This window comes from Tamandua tetradactyla, chromosome 10 (genome assembly GCF_023851605.1).
Source record: "Tamandua tetradactyla isolate mTamTet1 chromosome 10, mTamTet1.pri, whole genome shotgun sequence".
In the NCBI taxonomy this organism is placed as follows: domain Eukaryota; kingdom Metazoa; phylum Chordata; class Mammalia; order Pilosa; family Myrmecophagidae; genus Tamandua; species Tamandua tetradactyla.
In genome coordinates this window covers 93,524,636-93,530,244 of record NC_135336.1, presented here as the reverse complement: position 1 = coordinate 93,530,244, position 5,609 = coordinate 93,524,636, and the positions used below count along the sequence as shown (strand labels likewise).

The 5,609-nt window shown below is 51.4% G+C and overlaps 1 pseudogene; it reads right to left on the bottom strand.

Moving 5' to 3' along the window:
* Nucleotides 1–2,698: 2,698 nt before the first annotated feature.
* LOC143647727 (endosome-associated-trafficking regulator 1 pseudogene) lies at nucleotides 2,699–4,238 on the bottom strand (annotated as a pseudogene).
* Nucleotides 4,239–5,609: the final 1,371 nt, after the last annotated feature.

Sequence of the window (5,609 nt, the reverse complement as noted above, 5' to 3'; positions counted from 1 at the left end):
TTTTCTGAGCGTGATCCGTTATCTTCTGCTGGCGTCTGGGCATTTAGTCAGATTTCCCTGGGTGTTCGACCCCACAGGTTGAAAGATTTTTCTGTGCAATCTCTGGGTTCTGTTTTTCTTATCCTGCCCAGTAGGTGGCTCTCGTGGCACACGTTTGTCTACGGGTTCCACCAGTGAAAGTTGCTGTGGGTCCTTTAACTCTGGAAAATTCTCGCCGTAGGGGAGGTTCGGCAGCCGAAGCGTCTTGGAAGAGTGCCAGCCGGCCTGGGGTTCCGAATGCGGGGAGGGTCGCCGGCCGCCGCAGCACGGGAGAGCATCCGGCCGAATTAGCTAGTCGGCCCGGGGCGCCAAGCGTGGCGGGAGGGCGCCAGCTGTCGCAGCCCGGGAGAGTGCACTGTTCCCAGCCAGACGGGGGAGTCACGTGTTTGGAAGGGATCCCCTGGTCACTGTTCTCCACAGTCTGGGGATTTCCGACCCAACTCTCTCAGTTGGTCCGGGGGGCCTCGCGTGGTGGGGGCACCAGCCGCCACGGCCTAAGGGGACCGCCTGTCCAATTCTACCAGCTGGCCTGGGAAGGTGGAAGGGAGGGACTCCGGTCGCTTGCCGTCCCACCCAGGAAAGCCCGTGCCCCTTGGTGATCTCACCGGAGCTGGTTCTCCCAGATAGTCAGCCGTTCCAGGATGGGGTACGCCGTCCCTTTGATCTCCCTCGTGGCTCCGGGAGCTGCTCTGTATTATCTCCACTCCCCCAGTAGCTGTTCTGGAGGAGGAAAGGTGAGGGTGGCAAGGCTGTCGAGGCTGGTGAACATTCACTTTTAAACCTCATATCCTAAGGCTTAAATACTGTAACAGGAACAATACAACTTACGTCACATGATAAAAGGAAAATAAGATATTTGCTTATGTATAAATGCAAACATACTAATAATAAAAGGAAATATTCATACAGTCACAGTCCTCGTTTCTGTAACTGGTCATGTGGATGTAATTCATATTTATCACTACCTTCTTCTATTACTCATTCCATGTTTCCTTTACCCTCAGCAAGCACTTCAGCTGGCTGTGGTACTTTGCCTGGTAGGTAACCCAAACCTTGACTCCTGAAGTTTCTGGGTCATTAGTATCCCTGCCTGAATTGGGTTGTTGCAATTTTCCATTGACTTTGACTTTAACCACAGGGCATGGTAGTACTAAGCGACGCCCTAGGGGATCTCCTGTATTCCAGGAAAACTCTTCTTTACCCTTGTGTAGTTGTTGTGTAGCTGCAGTCCTGTCTTCCCTTGATAGTGAGGATCAATCACCCCAGTAAGAAAAGTAATCCCCGCTCATGCCTGTTGATGTATTTGTATGAGAAGTCCAGAATGGCCAAGTGGCAGTCTTAACTTCCAGTTCAATGGAATCATTGTTGTGTCTCCTAGTAGAAGCACTCTTTCTTTTGGAATTAAGACCTTCAGACCAGCAGAGCTTAAGGTTTCAGGGACAGGAGACAAAAATTTTCCTAGTAGATCACTACAGGTGATAGTGAGTGGTGCCACTCTCATTTCCACCCATTGATTCCAGGACCTGTGAGTCTTATCTATGGGAGAAACAGCACCATACAGTAGCCACTGATTCAGAGCATGCACAGCCTCCTGGAGAATATTGTCCCCAACCCTGCAAGGTATTGCCACCTGCTATAGTTTGCTAGCTGCTGAAATGAAGTACTCTAGAAATGGAATGGCTTTTTTTTTTTTTAACATGGGCAGACACCGGGAACCAAACCGTCTCTGGCATGGCAGGAGAGAACTCTGCCACTGAGCCACATGGCCCTCCCAGAATGGCTTTTTAAAAGGGGAATTTAATAAGTGGCTAGTTTACAGTTCTAAGGCTGGGAAAATGTCCCAATTAAAACAAATCTATAGAAATGTCCAATCTAAGGCATCCAGGGAAAGATACCTAGGTTCAAGAAGGCCGATGACATAGCGAGGTCTGCTAGCTTTCTCTTCCAGCTTCTTGTTTCATAAAGCTCCCCAGGAGGTGTTTTCCTTTTTTATCTCCAAAAATTGCTGGCTCATGGACTCTCTGCTTTCTGATTCTGTGGCTTTCTCTCTTGTTGTTCTCTAGCTTTTTCCAAACCGCTTCTTCTTTTATAGGATTCTAGTAAAACCAATCAAGACCCACCTGGAATGGGCGGAGACACTTTCCACCTAATCAAGTTTAATACCCACACTTGATTGAGTCACATCTCCATGGAGATAAGCTAATCAAAGTTTCCAACATACAGTACTGAATAGGGATTAGAAGAAAACGTTCCCACAAGGTTGATTAGGGTTAAACGATGGCTTTTCTAGGGTACATAACCTTTTTCAAACCAGCACACCACCTAATTGGCACCATAGTTGTCTCTTCAAAAGGCCATTCCACCATTCTGCCAACAGTTGCTGGATGATAGGGAACATGGTAAGACCAGAGAATTCCATGAGCATGTAGAGGGACTGAAAACAGTGCCTGGCACCCAGAAAATGCTAAAGAAGGTTGGTTATATTACCCCCTTTCATATAAACTATCAGTGCAACTAGTATTCACGGCTACCCCTGCATCGCAACTGGCTAATGATACTGCTTTAGGTCATGAAATTACGATAAATGTTTTTACTATAGGGGAAGACTGCATAATTACAGACACAATCGCATTTCTAAATAAGCGAGTAGTGACTTCAGGACATAAACAGAGTTTCTGGCTAGAAGCATTTTTCGGTTCTCAAGACTCTTTTTCCTCCTCTTAATCTCAGAAGTTCTATGGGTTTCAGGATTTCAGCGACAAGAGTCAAGTTTCCGCTCCAGAAACCAGCTGCTTGACGGATGAGTGCGCGTCGATCGAGAGGACGCAGAGGTTCTGCAAGGCCACACGGGTGTCCTGATTTACCGCGGTCAAGCTGGCGCCCTGGCCAGACCACAGGGTCTCGTTCCCTGGGTGAACACTGGAGACCTGAGCCTGGGGCAAACTTATTTCCTGTTTCCATTTCCTGGCGTGACTTTCTGCTTAAATAGGCCGTTTGGTCAGCAGCCCGAGGTCCTGCACCACCCACTGGGCCACCAACTCCAGGTCATGGCAGTCACCCTCCTCCTTCAGCGGCTTCCCTTCCAATTTCCGCTCCAGCGTCCTCGCCATTTCGGTGTAAGTTTCCGAGTAGCTCTGAACCTCATCCAGCTTTCTTCTTAGTTTGGAATTGTCATCTTTCAGCGCATCCTAATTTAGCTGCAGCGTCAGCAGGCGCGGGTCTCCCGCAGACTCCCCGTGGGCGGTGAACCCCGCGGCGGCGCACGGGTCAGTGTCACTCCGCGTCCTCGCGGGGACAGACTCGGGCTCTGCCTGCTCCGATGGGCTGGAGAAGAAGGTCACGTGAGCGCTGCAGGGCGCCCGTTCTGCGCGTCCTCCTCGTCCCCAGCCACGAGGTCGCCGGTCCCTGTCCCGGGCTAGGAAAAATGGCTGCTGGTTCCCCAGGCCATGCCCCGCGGGCCGCGCCGTCGGGGCGCGGGGTGGGGTTGGGGAGGTGGGAGGTTGTGCTGCAGCCCCAGCGCGTGCCCCGCGGCTTCCTTTGAATAAATCCTTCTGTTGGTCGTGGCCTCTCTTTTCGGGTTGAGATTCTTGGTTTTCAGAAACTCTTTAAAGGAGAAAGGATTTGCCTCGTTGAGGTCTTCGCGTTTGTCATCTGTGTCTCCCACCGAAGCCAGCGCGGGACTGGGCGCCGAGCACACCAACGTGGGCCGAGTGCCGAAGAAGCGGGGCGCTCGCAGCCTAGCCGGGGGAGGAGACCCGGCCGCCCCGACACAGCGCTGGGCGTGCGCAAGGACGAGGCGGAAAAGCGCAGTGACGCCCGGCCGCCCCCCCGCCTGCCCAGCCGGGTAGTGCCCGCTCCACGGCCACGTGGCCCGCACCAGTCGCCCGCCCCTCGGCCCGCCGCCCCTCCTCCGGCGGCTTCCTGCCGCTTCCCTTGAGCTACATTTTTTTTTTCTTTTCCACTTTGTTTTTAAAGAAGTGAATTGACTTGTGTACTGTCAGAACTAGAGGGTTCAGGAAATGAGGCGGCTGGTCAGCGTGCACAGCCGATCGTGCGGTTAATCCTTTGCTGGGAAGAGGAGGTTAGCAGATGCCCACATAGTGAACTGACATAACCTCTGGCCTCTTCCTCCTTCCCCTTTCCAAGCACCAAGAAGAGATGATAACATTAAAACCACCGAGGCTTTCGCTGCCGTCCATTTTCGCATTTTCATCTTCACTAGTTGCAAAGCGCTCCTCTTTATGGCTCTGAATTCCAAGCCATTTAGGAAGTCAGGGTCACCCGGACATGCTCTACCAGCTCGGACTGAGCAGCTCTAAGATGAGGTGAAGAGGAGACCACCCACCCTGGGAGGCAGCTCAAGTCTCAGCCGTAGGCTGAAGGGATGTGTTGGTTAGAAAAAGACAACTATTCCCACCTCCAGCGGTGGAGTCTCAGCCCAGGGAGGGTGGCAAGAGTATCACCACACCTGCCACGGAGAACTCAGACCTAAGGGAACCACCCCATTCCACCGTTTGTTGGCACCGGGGTGGCCAACAGAAACGAGACCCCGCAGCACTGGCTAGGTCAAAGTTTCATTCGCATAGAGAAGAGTTAGAGAAGAACAAGTTTCACTCGTGGGCATAGGTTACCCCTGGCTGGCAGGTCTCAACCAGTGGCCAAGACAGGGAGATGTCCTAGGTGCAGCACCCCTTTCTCCTGTGCGTGTGCTGCGGTGGAGGAGCCCCATTCGCTCCCCTCCAGGAACAGATATACTACAGGGTGTGCAGGTTTGAAATTGTTCTGTACCCCAGAAAGCCATGTTCTTTACTCCTCGTTCAATATTGCTTTGTGGGATCATCTTGATTGTTTACAGTTGTGTGTGGTACCTTGTCATTAGATGGTTTCCATGGAGATGTCTCCACCCGTTCAGTAAGGTGTAAGGTGGGGTTGCTTACTGGAGCCCTTTAAGAGGGAACCATTTTGGAAAGAGCTTCAGAGCCAACAGAGCCAGCACAACCAGAGACCTCTGGAGATGCAGAAGGAAAACACCCTGGGGGAAGTCCTTTGAAGGTGAAGTCAGTAGAGAAAGCTAGCAGACGTCACCATGTGCCTTCCCAGCTGAGAGAGAAACCCCAACTGTTACCTGCCCTCTCTTTGGAGTTAAGGTATGCCTTAGTTTGGACATTTCTATAGCTGTAGAACTGTAAATGCACAAGTTAATAAATTCCCTTTTTTAAAAGCTGTTCCATTTCTGGCATATTGCATTCTGGCAGTTTTAACAAACTAAAACGCAGGGTGTGAGCCAGATGCTGTAAAACATATCTCACCAGAGTTGGACTGTGTCCAGGGATGCTTACACATGCTGAGACCCTTATCTACTGGTGGATTGGGCTTTATCTCACAAGGTATATACATCCAGTCCTGAGCACAGGAGGCTTTTGTGGGTCCCAGGGAAAGTTGTGTAGGACTGTCCCGCATCACAGTATTGATGGAAACTTCTGTTCCGTGAGTTGAGATCTGCTTCCATGAGCAACTCTGCTTTTCTCATTCTACCTTCTCATCAGTCTTCCACAAGAACCCCCTAGCCC